This window comes from Dipodomys merriami, unplaced genomic scaffold (assembly GCF_024711535.1).
Source record: "Dipodomys merriami isolate MVZ:Mamm:240054 unplaced genomic scaffold, mDipMer1.0.p SCAF_139, whole genome shotgun sequence".
Lineage (NCBI taxonomy): Eukaryota > Metazoa > Chordata > Mammalia > Rodentia > Heteromyidae > Dipodomys > Dipodomys merriami.
In genome coordinates this window covers 551470-574090 of record NW_027202704.1, presented here as the reverse complement: position 1 = coordinate 574090, position 22621 = coordinate 551470, and the positions used below count along the sequence as shown (strand labels likewise).

The window sequence follows — 22621 nt, the reverse complement described above, 5'->3', positions numbered from 1 at the left end:
TATCCACAATAATCACTACCACTTATTTTATTTTCACAATATTTTAGACTTTATTTTAAATGTTCCATGAACAAATAGATTTCAATATTACAACAACATAATGAGGCAAATAGTAAACTATAATCACTTACGTGATGAGAAAACCGAAATCTAAAAATGTATTGTGTCTGAGATCACACTTAGTGGTGGTGAAGTCTACCAATACATTTTCTCTAAAGGCACTTACAAGTTCATAAATACTTACACAGCATTATAAAGTCTTAGCTATCTTAGCCATTCACACCTTCACACCATTCACTGAATGATTGTTCCAATCTCTGTTCCAACCACTTTTCATTTTGTTATAACAAATTGATAGATGCAACAATAAATCCACACTATTTGTAAGTTTTAAGAAAAGTTTACTGACAACTAAAAAAAGTGACATAATATTTTACATAGATACATGTCCTTCTGAGGCTAATTTCAAATGTCAATTCTGTGAGGAAGAGGAGGATTGGTCCCTTCTTCTGAGCTTTAGTTAGCTGATTCTGGAACTTTCCATAGTTGTTTGTTTAGCTGTAGCCTTTACATGTGAGTCTTTTGAGTGGTTGTACAATAACTGATCGTTCTTCAGAGGTCTGAAGTCTCAACTGAACCCCCCTCAATATTTTCAGGATAAACAAGTTATAATCAATATATATAATAATTAATCAGTTTTGAAATTTAAGTAAAAGTAACAGGCTCGAGAAATACTGAAGTTAATGTCTTCAAATTCAATTTCAACTAACTTATTTCAACTAGGGATGTCACAGAAAGTGAATTTATATCAGGGCTCAAAAACAAATAATTAGGGGCTTGGAATGTAGCTTAATGGTTGAGTGCTTGCCTAGCATGCATGAAGCCCTTAGTTTGATTCCTTAGTACCACATAAACAGGAAAAGCAAGCTGAAAATGGTGCTGTGGCTCAAGCGGTAAAGTGTTAGCCTCAAGCCAAAGATGCTCAGGGAAAGGGCCCAGGCCGTGGACTGGAAAAAAGAAAAGCAGAAAGAAATGCTTAGTCAAATTGGTGCTGTATTTTAAGAATTCACAAGATTCAATGTTAAATTTTTTGGTGCTGGGCTTGAGACTTACAATCAGGACTATTCATTGTTCCAGATCCTTCCTTTTGTGCTAGCAAGGCTAGCACTCAACAACTTGAACCACAATACCACTCCTGGCTTTTATGATGGTTAAGTGGATATGAGTCTTACTACTCCTTGGGCTGGCTGCCAAGCTTACTCCTCAGCTCTCAGCCTACTGAATAACTAGGATTACAATCACAAGTCACTAGAGTCTGCCTGATGAACATTTTCTTTTTTTACCGTATCACATTTTTTTTATCTTATCATCTCAAAAACAGACATGTATACCAATTTATACAATTATTATATGGTACATACTTTTTCAGGCAAAATTGCATAGAAAAAAGTCAAACTAATTTCAAAGTCATCTGTTATAACTAGTTGCAATTTGAATGTACTTAATTGTCCATATAGATTTCTGCCAATAATTTCTTCCTATTCTCACTGCTCTGTCATACCTTTTTCCAACCAAGTTTTGTAATTCTCCACTTTCCCCGTGTTCTCTTTCATTAAATGTCACCACTAGTCATGTCTTCTTCCAAGCTTCATTTCCTTCATTCACAGACCTTGTTGGCTTTTCGGTTTGTATTCTCAAGTGCTCTCCCTCCCTCAGTCTAATTTATATGGATTTGAGAGAAAACTGATAGGAGATGGAAGGCTTAGGAAATACATTCCAATTCTATATGTGACTTTCATTGAAGGGAATGCCCAAGACAACCTTAAGTAAGGAACCTAGTTTGAAGAAGTTCTCAGGAATTATAAATTTCTCAAAGTCAAGTGGATTAGAAGAGGCCCAGAAACCAGTGTTCCCTCTTGGAGAAGCAAGGACAATACTGCAAACAAAAATTGGGTAAGAGAAAATAATTTGGGAAATTTACTAATTTTGGTAATTCTAGCAAGGTTGCTGAGGGTAATCTGATTATGTGAGATGGACTTTGGAAAGTTCAAACATAGGCTGAACTAAGCTGCGGAACTAGTAATTAGGTTTCCAATGAGCAGCACATAAGAATTTCACAATGAAGTTACACACTTGGGTTATTATCCACCTGGAGGCACTTAGGCCATGACACATTTTACATTCTCCCTGAACTTCTGAATGTTAATCTAAAGAACATAGATAAAGATGCACAGACTGCACTGGGAACGTGGTTTAGTTGTAGATTATGTGTCTTGTATGAATGAAGCCTTTGGTTCTATTCCTTAGAACCACATGAACAGAAAAGGCCAGAGGTGGCAATGTGGCTCAAGTTGTTGAGTGCTAGCCTTGAGCAAAAGAAGCACAGGGGGAAGTGGTGCTGTGGCTCAAGTGGTAGAGCGCTCACCTTGAGCTGAAGAGCTGAGGGACAGTGCCCAGACCCAGAGTTCAAGCCCCATGACCAACAAAAAAAAAGAAAAAAAAGAAAGTTCCTAATTTAGCCGGGCGCTGGTGGCTCACGCCTGTAATCCTAGCTACTCAGGAGGCTGAGATCTGAGGATCGCGGTTCAAAGCCAGCCCGGGCAGGAGAGACTGTGAGACTCCTATCTCCAATAAACCACCAGAAAACCGGAAGTGGCGCTATAGCTCAAGTGGTAGAGCGCTCGCCTTGAGCTGAAGAGCTGAGGGACAGCGCCCAGGCCCAGAGTACAAGCCCCACAACCGACAAAAAAAAAAAAAAAAAAAAAAAAGAAGCACAGGGACAGTGCCCAGGCCCTGAGTTCAAGCCCCAGGACTGACAAGAAAAATGTGTACAGCCTGCATGTTGTCTGAAAATGATAAGTAAAAAGTAAAATAACAGATAAAGGCAAAGTGTCTGATAAATCTGTGACCACACATTTTCAATCCTGTATGTCCACGTCTTTGCTCAATACTTAACATACCCTCAACAAATATTCTGAATGAATAAATTCATCAAAGAGCACTTTATAAGAAATTTAATGAAGTCGAAATTAAACCTGAAAATGGGAATGGCCAAAACTTAAAATTGAATTAGAAACCTGTAGTTAGTGTTCAAATGAAGTCTTTGTATCTCTGAGTCAAAGGTTAATGGGGGACCAGAGTATGTGAGAAGAATAGATGATAATTTGGTAGTAAGAGATTTTACTTTTCTGAAGAAATAGGGACAAAGATTGTTGATCCCCAACTTAAATAACCATTGTTTTTCAACTTGGACGTAGGAAAAAGGAGGTAAAAAATGAGCATGTACATCCTACAGGAAAGAAAGAGTTATGCTTATGAAGATATCCATAAACCCCAGGATGATGATTACCTGTGTAAGTAACCCTCTGTGCTTGTTCAAACAGAAGGCAAATGTGCTTTTATAATAATTCATCAGGTCATTTGGCCCCCAATTACTGGTTTACTCTAGTAACTTCACATGAAGAACTAAGCGACAATGATATGCATTCTGTGCTCTTTCTCATGATTGTTAAATCTGGGAATGTACATATTTCTTGACTAATTTTTGCTTCTCTTGCCTCAGATTGTGAGCAGTGTCAGAACTTCTTCATCACCAGCTACACTGTTCATGGGCCACCTATATTTGTAAGAGACAATGTGGTGGACAAGGGGCATTATGACCATTCAGTCCTCAGTCTGCCCACTGGGCTGAGAATTCGTCAGTACAGTACCCTGAGGCTAGGCTTAGAGTATGGAATGAGGAATCTGATCTGCAATTGGGTTTGCACTTCAGCCCCTATGAGGGCTTGATCATAGAAGAAGAAGATGCAGACAATAGGTACTCCTAGATGGTAAGAAATGCCCTCCCTTTCCCCCCTTTCTCTAACTCCATGTGTCCCCCTGTGCCTCCAATGAAACATTGCTAGGACATGGACAAAATAATTGTATGTGTTTGTGGAATCTGCATAAACATGGACATGCTGATTTAGGATCAAAGTATAGTGCATATAAACAGAGTGTGTTAGAGGCAAAGTGCATCCATGCTTAAGGAGCCTCTGTTAGGACTATGACAAATCCCCTCAGATGTGTAGACGGCATCTTATGTGTTCACAACTACTGAGTCCATGCAGGCTCAAAGAGCATCACTGGAATCAAGTAATGTGATTTTGCCGATTATTACCCAAAAGCCTTTAGCTTGTCTTTCTGAAACTCAGATCACAAAAAGGAGTAACTTCTATGTGTAGATGCAAAAAATAAATCCCAGGCCAACTGGAGTGAGTCCAGCAGTCATTTTCATGGTTCCTAAGAGGATATTATCCTCAGAAGACTTGCACCCTGATTATCACACATATGGATTCCCATATCTCTATTTTTCTTTTGCTGTACTTGGTGCTTTCAAAATTATGAATATTTGATGGACAAGAAATAAAAATATAAATAGTATAGCTGGGTTCCATAGCTCAACCTTTAATTTGGACTTTTGAGATAGAGATGATGAGATCTGTCTGATGCCATTCCTAGCATAAAAGATTATAGACCCCGATTACTACCAATGGCTGAGCACTTTGGTGCACATTTGTTATCCCAGCTACTGTGGAAGTACAATGGCTGGATAAAGTGAAGTATCTCCAGCAACCCAGGCAAGCACAAGCAGGATGGCAACCCAGGACAGCAGGGTAAATAATACCTCAAAAACAAACTGTGCACTGGTGGCTCAAACCTGTAAGTAGCTACTCAGAAAGCTCGGATATGAGTATCATGGTTCAAATCCAGCCCATGGAAGAAAGGCTGTGAAACTCTTATCTCCAATTAACCAGCAGAAAATCAAAAGCGGCGCTGTGGCTCAAGTGGTAGAGCACTTGCCTTGAGTTGAAGAGCTGAAGGACAACATTCAGGCACAGAGTTTATGCCCCTTGACAGACAAAAAATACCTCAAAAATAAACAACACAAAAAGGGCTAGTGGTTCAAGTGGTAGAGTGCTTGTATTGCAAGAGGTAAGTTTAGTTACTGAGTTCAATCATTAGCTCTGGTATGTATGTATGTATGTATGTATGTATGTATGTATGTATGTATGTATGTATGTATGTATGTATGCATATAAATATGTGTACTGTATCAAAATAAAAATTTCCATGAGAGACAAAATTAAGACATCAGAAGAAAAACCAAAGGGCCTAACTTCATTCATAGATCCTGCATCTGTAAAGCACATACTGTATACGAGTCAAAGAATTATCCTCAGTAGTTGAATAAATCATATTCCCTGAGTAATTGCGAAACACATGTGGAAATAGAAAGGACAATTTCATTGTAGGAGTATTTAACTATAATTTTTCTTCGTAGTTTTTGCAAAGTACATAGTGCCCTAACAACCTACAAGAAAGAACTTTAGTCTATTAGGGTATACTCAAACACGTAGAAGCAGAGTTGGAGCAGTGGTGAGGTTCAGAAAGCAGTGGTTCTATGATATGTCCTGCAGCCCTGTGCCATGGGGAACCATTGTCTTATCAGGAAACAACATCATGAATAAACAAATTTCCCTCTATTGTCTTTATAAGACAAAGGATTCTCTGAATTTCTATGGGACCATAGTGGAGACAGGTGCATGAGTGAGTCCAATCTAAGGAAAATTACTTGGGCCAAATGTCAAATGATGTGTGCTAATCTAGAAACAGAATGCATGTCCCCACCAAAATCTATGACATAAACTTTAACTCAATTTAGAGAATCTGGAAATCAATCTATTTGTGACAAATAAGGATTAAGAGAAGTCTGGAACTGAGCTTTGAAAACAGTGCACTTAGAGTTCTAGAGTGGATGAGTATTAGGAGTAGATCCAAAGGGAGCAGAAACTTACCCTCTTATGTTTCCTTCCTGTGCCTGCTTCAACTTTAGGTATATGAACTGTGGCAGGTGTGCTGAGAATCAGAATCCGAGGGCCTTTCATTATCAGAGGTAGATCTTCTACCAAACCTGTCATGTCATCAAGGCAGGATGTGAGCTGCTTGTCTCGTATGGGGATGAGTATTGACAGCAACTGGGCAGTAAGTGGAAGAAAGAGCTCACAGCAGAAACAGGTGGACCTTACTATGGTTCCTTAAAAAGGAAGAAAAGAAAAAAAAAATTCTCTTTAGGAATTTTCGAATATCAACTCTTCGGTGGAACAAAAGGCAATTTAACGTGAGAAAAATTTCAAGTTAAGTACCTCTGAATTTAAAGATGCAGTTTGTATACTTTATTAGGAAAATTTCCTTATTTTTAACTATTTGTCCTGATTTTACATTTTAAGAACTTCATATGTTTGAATGCAATACAAAATACCGTGCTAAAAGGCGTAGAGACCAAACAAAGAACCTACCAGCTCTCTTTCAAAGAACCAGTTACTTCTGGCCATTGCAGTTTTTTCTTAATTCCCTCCATATTCGCAAATATTATGCATATGTCATTGTTCATTCATTACATAGTCTACATATTCTGTGAATATATTACTAGGAAGAAAATCAGTTAGAATGAGAGTTCCTATAGAGACTTGTGTCTTTGACAAAAAAGAATCCATCTTTTCTCAGGGCATTTTGCTCTAGCCATGGCCCTCAATTCTTGGTTCCATGGCTGCAACTAGTCCTTACTTTTCTTCCTCACTAGAAACAACTAAAAAGTTTTTAGTAAGGATGTTCTTTCAGTAGAAAGGCCTGAGATAGAGGAGGAAACATAGCCCTGTGAATATCTCCGAGATGGCCTGTCATCGGCGTGGAGAAGTTGACTCCTGTAGTTGGATGTGTCAGTGAGAGGACAAATAGGTTGGCAGTGATTTCAGAAACTCTAAGGAAAATATCTGTTATCTGCTACTGGAAAAAGAGTGTCAGTTCATGTTCTAAGAAAATGTAACAGTAAAAATAACTAAGAAACCAGACAGCCCTGATCTGTCCAGGAATCTCAGACTGCCCTGACCGATTATCTCCCAACTCTATCAGGAAGCAATTTAGGTCGGGAAATAATCCAGGAATAGTGCCCTCAGCATTCCTGTGATTGGCCCCACCTACCCCAACTTATAATATGCTTGCTATGTATGATTTAACCTATCCTGTAACTGCTAAGCTAGAAAGTCCCTGCCCTTACTGGAAATGATCATTCCCCAACCAATAAATTTAAGACTAGATTTACTACGAACCACCGACCTATCACAAAATCAGTGTTGTAATGATCCTTCCACCTGCTTCATACAAAATAAAAAAAAAAACTTGCTGACCAAGAGATTGGGACTGACAATTATTGACCTGCTGTGTCAGGGAAGATTTGTGAGTCCAGCTCGAGCTGTAATAAACGACCCCCCTGCATTTACATTGGCAAGGGCTTTCTGCTGGCCTTTGGGGGCGGTCTATGGCCTGGTACTTCAGCAGGAAGCAGGAGGACAGCGAGAGTCCAGAAGACAGGAGAGGCACAGGAGTGAATGCACCTTTCCGTGGAGACGCCTGGGCCATGCTTATGAAGTTCCCAACATGTACGTGTTGGCATCCACGCAAGTCCCTGGAAGTCCCACTGGTCTGGGGCACACTGCCTGCTCTAGATCTACAGTCTGAACTTCCCCGTTGGCCCTGGACCTGGCTGGGCTGGAGCTGCACCCACCAGCCATGCTTCCTCCACCCTGTTGCGCATAGCTTCCCAGCCACTGCTTGGTCTTCAGCATCTATGCCAGTCTGGCTCTCTGGGGCAAGCTGAGGCTGAGGTGACCATTCTGGGTGCCCGTTCAAGTCGTGTGAGGCCAAAGCTGTGGTGGAGCCAGTCCTCACACACTTCCAGGTATGTCCAGAAAGGATTGAACTCCACTGGCCCAGTGCTGCCGTCCTCTCATCCCCAGAGTTTACCTCCATGTCCCCACCTTTGTTGTTGAAATTGTTCAGCCACTGTGATCTTAATTTTCATTGTCCTCCTTTGCAGTACTTGAGATTCCTTCCTCTTCTCACCAGGCCACCAGGCCCCATGGGATCCGCCCCAACAACCCCACCTCACAGACACTCTCCAGAACCAGGCAGCCTTTGGGCATGCTGCTTCCTGAGCCTCCGGCTTCCTGCCTCTTTCCTTGCTTCACCAGCTTCTGCCAAGGCCTCCTCTCCCCTCCACACTGCCCCAAACCTCAACCCCAGTGTGGCCTCCCATGTGGCCAAACTCATCTCCCTACCACGCCCAATCCAACCCCAGTGTGGCCACTGCACTGGAGAAGACAACTAAGGTCCAGTGGCAGCAAAGATGACACAGTGTACAGCTGGTTGAGAACTGGAGGCAGCATAGGTCTCTCTGATCATCTTTCTCTTCACTTACTCAGGTATTAATTGAATTTAGTATTTAATTTTTGGTACACAAAATCTCATAAGTATCTTCTTATTAAGCCTTTGCAGAATAGCTGGTAGAAATGCAGTCCCGGATTGTGTGTTGTTTAATTTTTTTGAGATTCAGAGATGTTTAAAGTAGTTATAATCATCATGAATTCTCATTTTCACAGTAGAGCGCTATTCAGAAAATAATTACTTATGCATCTATTATCAATTATTTACATGACTTGAAACTTAAAGTTTCAAATATTACAGGAAGATCTTTGATTCATGTTGAGTGTATGTGAGTAGGTTGAGCTGTTGCATACATTCATTGTGTGTGTGTGTGTGTGTGTGTGTGTGTGTGTGTGTGTGTGTAGGAGGTGTATATGTATTATTGAAATCAGGGATAAGGATGAGCACTGGTCTGAACTTGTTTCCTTTTTTTGAGAGATATGGTATTTCTGTGTTGGTGGTAAGCTCTGACTGCTTGCCTTTGCCTGATGTGCACTTTGCAGTTTTTTTTTTTTCAAATAAGCTTCTTATTTCTTATTGAGCAGATAGGGCTCTGATATTGCTTTGCCTTTAATCTGCCATCTAGGATCTTATTTTCCTCTTTAAAAATTAACATACAATATAAATTTTATCCCCTGTCTGATTTTCCCTTTAATTTGCATTTTGAAATAAGTAGTATAAGAAGTTTGAGCTCTGTGTTCATGAAGTTTGAATTTTCTGTTTAATGTAATAACTGGACACATTTGTTAGCACAAAGATCTTAAATTTCTTTTGTAGTTTTAGTTTAAAATACCCTCCTCCATGTTTTTAGCATGGGAAGACAAACAATTCCTAGTAAACATGATAACAATTTATCCTTTAACTATCAGATAATTCATAATTAATGTCTAGTGGCAAATGAATACATTTCTGAATAGATTTCCTTGATAGACCCGTGCACAAAAATACCCCTCATAGGTGCTGAGAAGGTAGATTAGTGGTACACAGATTACCTTGCATGCATGAGGCCCTGGGTTTGATTCCTCCTCACCACGTAAGCAGAAAAAGCCGGAAGTGGTGCTGTGGCTCGAGTGGTAGAGCACTAGCCTTGAGCTGAAGAGCTGAGGGCAGCGACCAGGCCCAGATTTCACCACCAGCGACAAAAATAAATAAATAAACAAATAAATATATAAATGAATAAAGAAATAAAACAAACTCATACACAAGTAAATTAATTTCAAAGGTTGATTACTATTTTAGTTAGGGGCAGGGTGCCAAGATATAGCAGACCTCTGTCCCAAAGCTTCAAGAAGGATTTCAACAGTTGACAAATACTGAAAACAAAAAGTAAAAAACATAGCTCTGCCAATAACATATAGAATCTCCATTCAAACAGAAAGAAGTACTACGAATGAAATACTTTTTATAACATTTGTTAAGATATTTTGGCTCTATATTAATTATCATATCAATTGACCTTCGAAAACTCTATAGGTGGGCCTGAGTCTCAAGGTCCTCTAACTAAAACTGGAGGAGAGAATCATCAACCTGGACTTTAAAAAATTGTTATTGTTAATGTAGTGGACATACGGGTCACCATTTTGTAATTTAGATAATGAGTTCATTTCATTTTCGAAAATCTAATCACTTCTTTGCTCTCTCTCTGTTTTTCCCTCCTTTCCCTGCCCACAAGTGGTATAGTTGATTGTCAACATAATATCTACAGAGTATCACTGCTGCATTTGTTTCCTTGTTCTCCTTGAATTTCTGTGGCTCCCTCACTGCCCAGAAATGGATAAACAAAAAAAAGAAATATCCATCGTTTTCAATTCCTTTAATTCATTTCAATATAAACATCAGTAGTTTTATGAGATTGTCAGGCTCTGTCTGCACATCCCGAACACTTATACTTCCTATACCTACTCATAACTCCCACCAGATTCTAAGATACACAAAATAATTCTGTTCACTTTCCACACAAGAAGAAGCTGAGATTCAGAAAGATTAAGTAACTTACTGGAAATACTGGGCTGAGCATAGTGGCTCACTCTTATATCCTTACCTACTCCAGAGAATGAGATCTGAAGATCATAATTTGAAACCAACCAAGGTTGACATATACCTTACATGTTTATCTCGTTAACCAACAGAAGTCAAGAATTGTGTGATTCAAGTGGTACAGCTAGAATGCCACCAGACTTGAATGGGAAACCTAAAGATAGTGCCAATAGGATGATTTTTAAGAACCAATGCTGCCCCATACAAAATCTCAGACACCATACACACACCTTTAAAAAGATGTTAGTATGGAAACCCAAATAGTTTTTTTTTTAATTTTTATGTTTAGTTATTACCTTTATTGATGTATGACTTGATAGTCTTTACTGATGAGCCACAATTTAGAACTTTGTTGTAATTATATCCATGTCTGTGCCAGAGAAACATTCTCCTAGTTGTCTTCCCCCGTTTCTAGCAACGATAAGTTGTCTCGTCTTGGCCCAGTTTCAAGTTTATTGTTCTAGTAGATCACAACCATCCTAATAACAAGGGTTATAGGTGGTAACTACTGTACTGGACAATACCTGCCTTGGGAAAATTGTTCAAATTTCTCCATTCAGTGGAGGTTGTTAGGATACACCCATGATCACTTTGTGCTTAGAATTGGGAACTTTTTAGGTCCAGGAATTCAGGACAAGCACTGTGTGCTACTTCATACTTGTTAACTTTAATTTCAGCTTCCTATTATCTACTTTAAGCATTGTGTGAAGAGAAAAATGGCCCCTAGGAGAGAGAAACACAGTACTAACTGTTGTTTTCAAAACACAGGAGGAGGAAAAGAAGTTCTGAAAGAGGCATATAGCCTAGACAATGAGTTCTTAGAAACTTGGGCTGCCTGTTAATCTTAACTTCAACATAGAAAGTCAGAGCCTGCAGTGGCTTGTAAGCTCCATTTATATTCCTGAGCATGCGGCTCCCTTCCCCTCAGCCCTCTGATCCTTTACATCAGGGTTTCTTAGTGTGTCTTAATGTGTTCCTGTTAGTTCAGTGCACAGGTTAAAAATTAAGTATGCCCAACCATGGGTTTCCATTGCCCTAGTAGACGTTTTGCATTTTAGGACATTCCTTCCAGGGAAGTCTCTTCTGGGGCCCTCATGTGCATATGATCACAGAAGCGAATGCCTCACAAACCATGGAACGCAGTTGTTCAATGATGATTAACTCACACAGAGGCACAGACAGGTTGGGTTAGGAGACTTTGTGAGAGGCCTTGGATTGGCACATGGCAACATTGACAGTAATTCCTCAGAGAAATACCACTGATTAGAGGGCTATGGAGAGGTAAAAGGAGAATGAATTTAACCAAGTTCTTATCTCAGAGAGAGAAATAGATTAGACAGAATGATAGGAGAGTGATTTAAAAGAAAAGAAGAAAAATGGAAATAAAAATTTAAATTTAAACAGTGAAACACTTAAAAATTATGTAAGTTTAAAGAAATGGTATTGAGAGAAGGATAGAATGAGAGGAGGTGAGGGATAGGAGACATGAAAAACTAAAAAATAGAAGTGCTTAAAATTAGTTATTAAAAATTAGGGGTGGGAAAGTGGCTCAGTGGTAGACTGCTTGCCTTGCATGAATGAGACTCTGGGTTTGATTCCTCAGCACCACATAAGCAGAAAAAGCTGGAAGTGGTGCTGTGGCTCAAAGTGGTAGAGCACTAGTCTTGAGCTGAAGAGCTGAGGGACAGTGCCCAGGCCCAGATTTCAGGCCCCATGACTAGCAAAAAACAGACAAACAGGAAATTATATAGGTATAAAGATATACTATTGCTACTAAAGAATTTAAGCCTAAGAGCTTATGAATTGAGTAATAAATTTCTGGATTAAGTGTATATACCATGGGGTATAAGGTCTAATAATTGACCACGGGTATATATATATATGGGGATGGGCATAATATCAATTAAGTCACTCAAAAAAGAAAGAAAGAGAAAAAACAGAAAATAAAAAAGTACCAAAAGATCAGAAGATATAAAAAAGCACACACACACATACACCTAAAATAAACATTATGAGAGGAAAAAAAAGATTAATAGAAAACAATTAAAAAATAAAACTTAAAAAAAGTTACCAAAAGAGTTATTTTTTGGAGAGGTGATGGGAAGATCCTTTATCTCCACTGTGTCCATAACCACTCTCTTGGTGCAGTCTCAGGTCTGCTTGTGGTGTTTGGTTTTCCTGTGGCTTGATTGGATTCTTAAGTCAGTTTGTTTGAGCAGGCAGAATAATGCTCTGCTTTACCCAGGATTTTGTGATCCTCTTCCCAGGCTAGTTCAATGGGAGGAAGATCTGCTTTGAGTATCACAAAAGAGAGAGATGGCTGTTTCCTCTACTTTCAAGACGCTGTGATGAGGATAGGTTCTGGGTAGGGTTGAGGCTTTTCAGCAAACTAGCTTATCCCTGAGGGGATAGTTCCAGAGACACTCACAGAACCCAGCCTGGATCCATTCTCAGGGCTTGTGTTTACTGAATTTTAGTTGATTTTCTAGGCTGCTGTAGGGAGGGGCAGCCTCTGGTTCTGTTTACACAGTGAAGAAAGTCTCTCCTGAGGTGGGAGGCGGATCTTCCTCTGTCTGGGCTGGGTGATTTTCCCCTGGGTGGAGCTGAGCCTGGCAGGTTAGATCAGGTTCTTGTGACCTGCTAAATGACTCTTTTCTTTTCTTCCAAGGCCTGAGTTGGAGCTAGTTGCTCACAGGGGCCTTTGTCAGTATGGAAGATGGAGATCTCCGGTGGTTGGGGAGGGATGGCTTTCCCTTCTCTGCTCCCAGATAAGGAGTGAGGATGTCAGCGTTCTACTCATGCCAGAGTGTTGGTTCCTGAGTTGTCTCTGGTGTGTGATCTGCAGGATGAAGATATCTGCTCTTTGTCAGTTCTTGCTGGTGATGAGTAGAATCTGCTCACCCGCTGTGTCTGGTGCTGTTTTCCTGAACTCTCTCTGCTATAGGTATGGCCACTACAGCCACTGTCACTGCCGCTGCATCCGTTGCAGCCTTGGCTACCGGCAATTGCTCAGTTTTGCCTCCTTGTGTGGATTTTCCCTCTCTGGCCAAACTCTCTGTACCTGATGGCACACTTGGAGTGATTCTGTAGTGTAGGACTGTTTACTAAACAGTGTTTAGGAATACTAAAACTGCTTTCTTTGCTGGAGCTTGATTAGCCTCCAGGTTCTCCTTTGCCATCTACCTCGGAACTTCTGTAATGAGATTCTTATCCCCAATTAGCAATCAGAAAACTAGAAGTGGACTCTGGTGGAGTGCTTCACTTCAGCTGAAGAGCTCAGGGACAGCACCCAGAGTTCATGTCCCATGACTGATAAAAAATAGAAAGAAAGAAAACAAGTGAGTGCCCAGAGCCAGTGGCTCATACCTGTAAGTCTAGCTAGTCAGAGGCTAAGATCTAAGGATCAAGGTTCTACACCAGCTTGGTCAGGAAAATCTATGAGATACTTATTTTAATTTAACCACTGAAACCCATAAGTGACAATGTAACTCAAAGTGGTAGAGAACTAGCTTTGAGCACAAAAGCTCATGGGCAGGATCCAGGACCTGAGTTCAAGCCCCACACCTGACAGAAAAAAAAAGAAAAAGGAATGAGAAGTCTCCGTAATGAAATAACTAGACAAGTACAATATACAAAATAATTCCTCCCTTCCTTCTTTTCTTCTTTCCATATGTTCACATCCTTCCCTCGTTTTTATCCTAGAACTTAAAATCAGGGCCTTATGCACTTTAGGTAGGTGCTCTACCAGTTGAGCCATACACCTGCTTTTTTTGCATTAGTCATTTTTGTTTTTGTTGGTCATGTGTCTAAAACTCTGTGCCTGGGCTCTGTCCCTGAGCTCTTCAGCTCAAGGCGAATGTTTACTGCTTGAGTCACAGCACCACTACTGGTTTTTTATGGTTTATTGGAGATGAGTCTCACAGACTTTACTGCCTGGGATGGCTTTGAACTTTAATCTACAGATCTCAGACTCCTGAGTAGCTAAGACTACAGGCATGAGTCACCTGCACCCAGCTCTGCTTGAGACATTTTTGTGGTATGGTTTTATGTTTATTACCAGGCCATTATGGACCACAATCCTTCTTTTTACCCTTTCTGAGTAGATGAAATAAAAAGCACAATGCATTGGTTCAGATATTGATTGAGATCCAATATTGTGAATGTTTTGCCTGGGCTAGCATCAAATCATAGTCCTCTCTGCATTAGTCAAGACACCGCAGATAGCATTACGAGTGTGAGCTCCCATGCTTGGCTCAAATTTCTGACGACTAAAACATATGAATAAAGTTTTAATAAATTCAAATGATGAATTTGGGGACAATGGGTGCTCTTACTTGCCTAGTTTCAAATTTCAGCAAAAGTCCCAAATATTAACTTTTGATTTCCTCGAGTAAATTAAATAAGCAAATACATTTAATTTATTTTATTTTTTATTTTTTTTGGGTCCGGTCGTGGGGCCTGAACTCTGGGCCTCGGTGCTGTCCTTCAGCTCTTCAGCTCAAGGCTAGCGCTCTCTACCACTTGAGCCACAGCAAAACTTCTGGATTTTTTCTTTTTGCTTATGTGGTGCTGAGGAATTGAACCAAGGGCCTCAGGCATGCAAGGCAAGCACTCTACCACTGAGCTACCTTCCCAGCCCAAACTTTTAAAAGCAATTAACTAAAGAAAAAAGTTAAACACTAAACATCCTTACCATTGCAACTTTGGATTTAATACATTTAATACATTGCTTATATCATAGTTGTATTTTTCTGGGCAGTATATTCCATAAACGAATCATGCCACCACCAAAGTTGAGGGCTAAACAGCCTATAGGCTATAGGCAAATATACAAGGGAAGGCATGTGAAGATTATAGCCATGCACCAATGTCTAAATCAATTATTCCTTTAACAAAAATCAAAATGGCTACAGTATGGTTTAACAGAGAGCTTGAATCCTTATCAACTTTGCTCTGACCTGCTATTCTAATAGGACCCAAAAAAATTCACACTCAATTCTCAACTGAAGTAGAGGGTATCCGTTGCATGCTCTGCAGCATCATAAATCACTTGCTGGTGAGGAAAAATACCTCTTTTCCATAGGAAATGCTCAAAAAATTCTGATTATTGAATAATCATAAACCTAGGAGATGGAAAATACCACTATCCAATCACATTTTTTTGTTGTTCATTGTCGTATTTGAACTCAGGGTCTGGGTGCAGTCCGTGATCCATTTTTTAGCACTCTACGACTTGAGCGACAACCCCATTTCTGTGTTGATTTTTTTTTTGTTGTTGTTCAGGGGGCCTGATATCTGGGTCTGGGTGCTGTCTCTCAGCTAGCACTCTACCAATTGCGCCTTTGCACCACTTCCAGCTTTTTCTGCTTATGTGGTGCTGAGAAATTGAACTCAGGGCCTCATGCTTGCAAAGCAAGCACTCTACCACTGAGCCAAATTCTTAGACCCCACTTCCGGTTTTTGAGTGATTCACTGGACCTAAGTATCTCATAGGGACTTTTCTGCCCGGGTTGGGTTTAAAACATAATCTTTCCATCTCAACTTCTTGAGTAAGATTATAGGCATGAGCCATCTGTCCATGGCTCCATCCACATTTTTATACAAGTGAATAAAGCTCAGTGATAAAGTGTCTTCCTCTTTAACCAAAAGCAGGTAAATAACCAAAATTGAATTTGAAATTCAGTTGAATCTGAGGCTATATTTTTAACAACTGGGTTGTAAGTTATTTGATCATTGCACAATTTTGTTAGTAGATACAGCACAAATGTTATAAATTTTCTATTTCTTTTTTTTTTTTGAACATTCTTTTTTTTTGGGGGGGGTCTGGTTGTGGGGCCTGAACTCTGGGCCTGAGTGCTGTCCCTCAGCTCTTCCACTCAAAGCTAGTGCTCTATCACTTGAACCACAGCTCCACATCCGGCTTTTTTCTTTTTGCTTATGTGGTGCTGAGGAATCGAACCCAGGGCTTGAGCATGCAAGGCAAGCGCTCTACCACTGAGCCACCTTCCCAGCCCCATGAATTTTCTATTTCAAATGGCCCATGACACATAGTTGGGTGTGGTATGGTAAGCCTGTAATTCCATCACTTGGCAGGCTTAAGCAGAAGCCTGGTAAGTTCAAGACCATTTTGGCTATGGAGTAAGATGCCATCTCAGAAGGGCAGAAAGTAAATGGCTCCTGAATATATAAGCCTTGGAAGTTACTTTCCCATCTTCTGTGTCTACAATGAGAAGCTTAAGACTCTCCACGGCCAAACAGAAAGCATGACCCAAAAGACTAACCCAAAACACCTGGATACAAGCTGGGTCGACTCATTCTTGGGCCAATATACTGTCACCCAAAGGCACTATTTAATAGTTGGGTCCATGTCCCCTCTCCTTCTCTCCAGAAGGGCCATTTCAAAATCATCATTCCTAGAAATGAAAAGACAGCAGTGATAGTAGGATTTCCATTCCAGCATATTTACAAGTCAGTGAGCACTTAGACATTGGCAACTATAATATTAAGAGACTAGCAAGTGGCGCGCAGTACCTGAACAAACTCATAGTTCATAATATATGTTTTGTGAATTAGAACCAATTTAGTTAGCTACCATAGCTGCAGCAGGTGCAGTACCAGTTGGGGGATGGCAGCAGCATCCTTAGCTCCAGTCCCTTGACCTCTGGAGTGCATCATGAAACCCAGCCACCCTTCACAAAGGCCGAAAGAGAAGGGGGCCACCATAGAATGCTAGGCTCTTATGGTGTGTCATGAGACCCTCACCTCACTTCTGTTTCCTGGCTGGTTAAGTTGGGGCTGTGTGCCTGTATCACTTCACTCCTGATTCTGGTCTGGGTCGGTAGTTGCCGTGTGCCTGTAGAACCTCACTCTGGCTTCTGGTCGGGCTGCATGGGGGCCCGTGCCCATGTCACCTCACTCCTACTTCCAGTCTAGGTGAGTGTGGGGTTGTGTGCTTGTGTCACCTCACTCCTGCTTCTGGTGTGCATGAGTAGGGGAGTAGGGGTCATGGTGCCTGTGTCACCTCACTGCTGATACTGGTAGGGGTAGGTAGGAGCCATGTGCCTGCACCACCTCACTACTGCTTCCTGGCTGGATAAGTCTGGGCTAATGCCCTTTTGACCTCACTCCCGCTTCATTTCTGGATGAGTGGGGGCCATGTACCCATGTTTCCTCTCTCCTGCTTCAGGTCTGGGTGAGTGGGGGTTGCGTGCCTGTGTCACCATACTCCTGCTTTTGGTCTGGGTGAACAGGGGAGTCAGGGCCATGTGTCTACACCACCTCACTTGTACTTCCAGTCTGGATCGGTCTGATTGGCTCTGAGGTAATTACTCTATCCAGATGCTGTTTACCATCATGGACTGCAGCCCATGCCAGAGGTTAGACTTTTCCAGTTCTCATAACAAAGCATGACATTAAGGGATTAAGATGGAACCTTGCTGGGTTTGAGAACTATGTTATAAAATTGTGCATGTGTGTGCGCATGTGCACTGGTCTTGGGCCTTGAACTCAGGGTCTGAAGTGATTCTGAGATATTTGATTAAGGTAGAGCTCTACTGCTTCAGCCACAGCTCAACATATAGCATTTCTGTGGTTAATTGGGACTAAAATTCTCCAAGATTTTCCTGTCTGGACTGGCTTTGAACACTATCCTCGGATCTCAGACTTTTCAGTAGCTAGGATTTACAGGTGTGAACTATGGGCGCCTCTATATTTGCTTGATTGCCATCCAGAGAAAACTGTGCTTGGTAAGTATTCTGGAGTAAAAAGATTTGAACTCTTTCAATGAGCAGTGGTGAAAATACTCAGGTTCTAGCCTGGCATTGGTGGATCAGGCCTCTAATTCTACCGATTCAGGAATGTGAAATCTGAGAATTGCAGTTTGAAATCAGTGAGTGGAGGACAGAGTCCTTGAGACTCTTTATCTCCAACGAACTACCACAAACCTGGAAAGTGGCAGAGTAACTAAGTGGTAGAGCACCAACCTTGAACAAAAACGCTCAGGCACAGCACTTAGGCTGTGAGTTCAAGTCCAATGAGCACAAAAACGAAACAAATCAAGAAAAAAAACCTGGGTTCTTCAGTAAGAGTTTATCATTATAAATATCCCTTTCCCTTATATTAAGCTTTGTAATAGGTACATGAATTTTAGGGTATTAAGAAACTTACTAAAAATATAGGCAGCATTTTGTGTATGTGTGTGTGTGTGTGTGTGTGTGTGTGTGTGTGTGTGTGTGTGTGTGTATGTTTGCCAGTCCTGAGGCTTGAACCTGGGGCCTTAATCTCTTGATTGGATTTTTTCCATTAAGGTTGGTACTATGCCACTTGGTCCACAGCTCTACTCCCAGATCTTTTTAATTTTTATTTGGAGATAACAGTTTTAAACACTTTTCTACCTGTGGAGGCCGATTCTGGAATATGATTCTTTGAATCCTGCTATAAAATATGTGTGTGCAGATAGCTCTACTATAAGGCTGACTTACATTTCTTCAGGTGTATATGTAGGATTAAAAGGCATTCTGCTTAGGCAGACATGAAAGCTCAACATAGATATGATTTGCATTGCCTTGATTATTAAAGATGTTGTATATTTTCATGTATTCCTTAGACACCTATATCTGTTTTGGGGAATGATGTAGTCAATTCACTTGCCTATTTATTGATAAGATTGTTCTTAGGGTGTTTCATTTTTTTGAGTCTATACATCTACATATTAGGATTTCTTCTGTTACTCAAAAGGCAGGAGTTTAGGCTTATTTTACTTAATCTTAGCAAAAGATGACTTGTGAGCTTCAAATTATTTAATTGATGATTGATTAAAAATGATCTGAAGAATGTGGCTCGCACAGGAGTGTGCCTGCCAACAAGTACAAGTTCTGAACTCAAACTTCAGTGTCTACAAAAAAAGATATATTTAAGTATTTTAAAACAATAAAATTTAATCAGTTATATACTCTCAAAATATGTAATTCTAAATATTTCACTATTCTTCATGGTAAAACTATTGGAAATTTTAGCATAAGCTAACAATTTTAGTTTCTATTTTTTCCTTGGTAATCATTCAAGCCAACAAAACTGATAAAATACAGCTTTGGCCAGGTGCTGGTGGCTCATGTCTGTATTTCTAGCTACTCAGGAGGCTGACATCTGAGGATTGCAGTTCAAAGTCAGCCTGAGCAGCAAACTCTGTGAGGCTCATCTCTAAATAACCACCAGAAAAATAGAGGTAGTGCTGTGGCTCAAGTGGTAGAGTGTTTTCCTTGATCTGAATAGATGAGGGACTGCCCCAAGGCCCCAAGATAAAGCCCCATGACCAACCAAAAACGAAACAAAACAAAACAAAAATCCAACTTTATATAAAGAGGAAGAATCTCCAAGTTTTTATTCAAGATTTTTAATGCTTGTGGCAAATGATTTATCTGGTAGAAAGTGGACAGCTTATATCTGTCATTGTGATAAACTTGCTACTATGTGGTTGATTTTCTCCCATTTATAATTTCATTCATCTAACATTGTTGAAGATGAAAAATCCATCAAGGACATGACATACTATTTCGCAAAACTGGTAAGTTGAAATGACTATTTTTTTTCAAGTTTGGAAAAGAAACTGGGTTTTCCATCCCTCCCCAGGATTTGAACAATGAAAAAAAAATTCCCAAATGTGAGGAAGACAGCTCATATTCAAATAATTAGAAGATAATGAAAAGAATGTTTAAGACATATAATATATTTAATTTTGAACCTTCCTCTCAAGAAACTTCCGAGAAACTTAGCAAAAATTGGTTATAGATATTTATATCAAAGAGCTCACTGCAGTTGCCTCATACCTATAATATGTTACTCAGAAGGATGAGATCTGGGATTGAGATTGGAGCCAGCATGGCAAAGCAATAATTGCATGGATGATGTCCCTTGCTGTTAGATCATATGTGCCTTCCTCCCATCCTCAATGCGAAGCTGTCTCCCATTACCAGCCTTCTGAAATATTGACATTATCATTGTATTTTCTGGTTTTCTCCTTCAGCATGAAAGGTTCATGGAGCAGGCCACTTGCAGCTGTATTCACATCTGTTTCTCCAGTTGCCTACAACATTGCCTGGTCCTTAGTTCTTAGTAGCCTTGTGTAGATGAAACTGCCCTGCTCATGTAATCTCAGAATTCAGTCAGGAAAGCTCATCAACCTGTGATCTTTTGGTTAATAGTTAATTCTTCTAATTATTTTTTTTGCTCTTTGTGTATCTAAAGTCCACATAAGGGTGAAATAAGTGGCTGACACCTATCTGTTGTAATGGCAAAGTTGACTGTGACATCATAGAAGTTTATTGTGAAGCTGCATGAAGACTCTTCCACCAAAGCACTGCAAATCGTAGCCTCTCACATCCAGGAATAGATTTAACAGCTCTGCAATCAAACCATCATTTGCTGTCTGCTGGATTCGGACAGAGTTTCCCTTTCCTATTTAAAATAAAGAAAATATCAAGACATGCTTTTTAATGTAATTGACTTATGGAAATGTCCTTCCAAACAAAAAAAATAAGAATGCCATTAGTGGAATGTAAATACAAGGCAAGGAATAAAACAAGCATAAAATTTCCTAGGGAAAACATCAATAGTTGCATCTGCTACAAATGTTGGTCCTTAAAACTAGGACTTGATTCTGACATCAGTAATCCTAATATAATATAAGGTAAAGAAAGTTTTATTTTTGTGCCAGTCCAGGGGTTTGGACTTGCACTCAGAGCTCTGAGTGCTCTTGCTCAAGTCCAAAAATTTACTACTTGAGTCACAGCTCCACTTCTTGTATATTTGGTATTGTAGTTTTAATAAGAATTTCCCAGGCTTGGGGCTGGGAAGTTGGCTCAGTGGTAGAGCGCTTGCCTTGCATGCCTGAGGCCCTGGGTTCGATTCCTCAGCACCACATAAGCAAAAAGAAAAAAGCCGGAAGTGGCGCTGTGGCTCAAGTGGTAGAGCACTGGCCTTGAGCTGAAGAGCTGAGGGACAGTGCTCAGGCCCAGAGTTCAGGCCCCACAACCGGACCAAAAAAAAAAAAAAGAATTTCCCAGGCTTTTCTGCCTGTGCTTGCTTCAAACTGTGATCCTCGATGTCAGCCTCCTGAGGAGGATTACAGGCATGAGCCACCAGTACCAAGTTAAAAGTTACTTTTTTGAGATATAAAAATAAGGTATATAAAGCAACATAAACAAACGAAACATTAGAACAACAAAACTGAAACAAGTTATATAAAAGATATATAAAGATAAACACGAAGGCCCCGAGTTCAAGCTTCAGGAACAGCACAAAAGAAATAAAGAAGTGTAGAAGAAGAGAAGAAATAGTCAGTGAAAGGGTTTTAAATTAATAAATCACAAAATTTTGGCAAAGTAGCAGGGTATAAAATTAAACCTCAAAAATCAATGGGTTTTCTGTATGCAAACAATGAGAAAAGCGTGGTTGAAATTAGGAAAGCAACTCCATTTGTAATAGACCCACAAAAAATAAAATACTTAATGCAAGAATAAAAGGACCTCTATGATCAAAACTTTAAAAACTTGAAAAAGCACAAAATAACAGAACTTAGAAAATGGCAAAACCTCCCATGCTCCTGGATAGGAAAGTTTAACATCGTGAAAATGGCAATACTTCCCAAGGCTATCTACAAATTCAACGCAATACCTATCAAAATTCCAACCTCTTTCTTCAAGGAAATAGAAGAGGCAATCCAAAAATTCATATGGAACAATAAAAGAACCCGAATAGCAGAAACACTCCTCAAAGGAAAGAACACTGCTGGAGGAATAACAATACCAAATTTCAAACTCTACTCTTAAAGCCATGGTAATCAAAACAGCTTGGTACTGGCATAAGAACAGACCTAAGGACCAAAGGAATAGAATTGAAAACCCTGAAATGAACCTACAGACCTATAGCCAACTAATCTTCGATAAGGGAGCTAAAACAATAGAATGGAAGAAAGACAGCCTCTTCAATAAATGGTGCTGGCACAATTGGTTAACTACTTGTAGAAAACTAAAGCTAGATCCTTATATATCACCCTGCACCAGAATCAACTCCAAATGGATCAAAGACCTCGAAGTCAAAGCAGGCACTCTGAAAACATTACTGGATGGAATAAAAGAAACCCTAGGTCTCCTTGGCTCAGGCCGAAATTTTCTGAATAGTGACCGGAAAACACAACAAATCAAAGAAAGGTTGGACAAATGGGATTGTATAAAGTTGCAGAGCTTCTGCATGGCAAAGGAAATAGCTAGCAAGATCAATAGAAAGC

The 22621-nt window shown here is 40.1% G+C and overlaps 1 pseudogene; it reads left to right on the top strand.

Moving 5' to 3' along the window:
- The first annotated feature begins 3280 nt into the window (after positions 1-3280).
- On the top strand, positions 3281-6164 carry LOC138825639 (histone-lysine N-methyltransferase PRDM7-like; annotated as a pseudogene).
- Positions 6165-22621: the final 16457 nt, after the last annotated feature.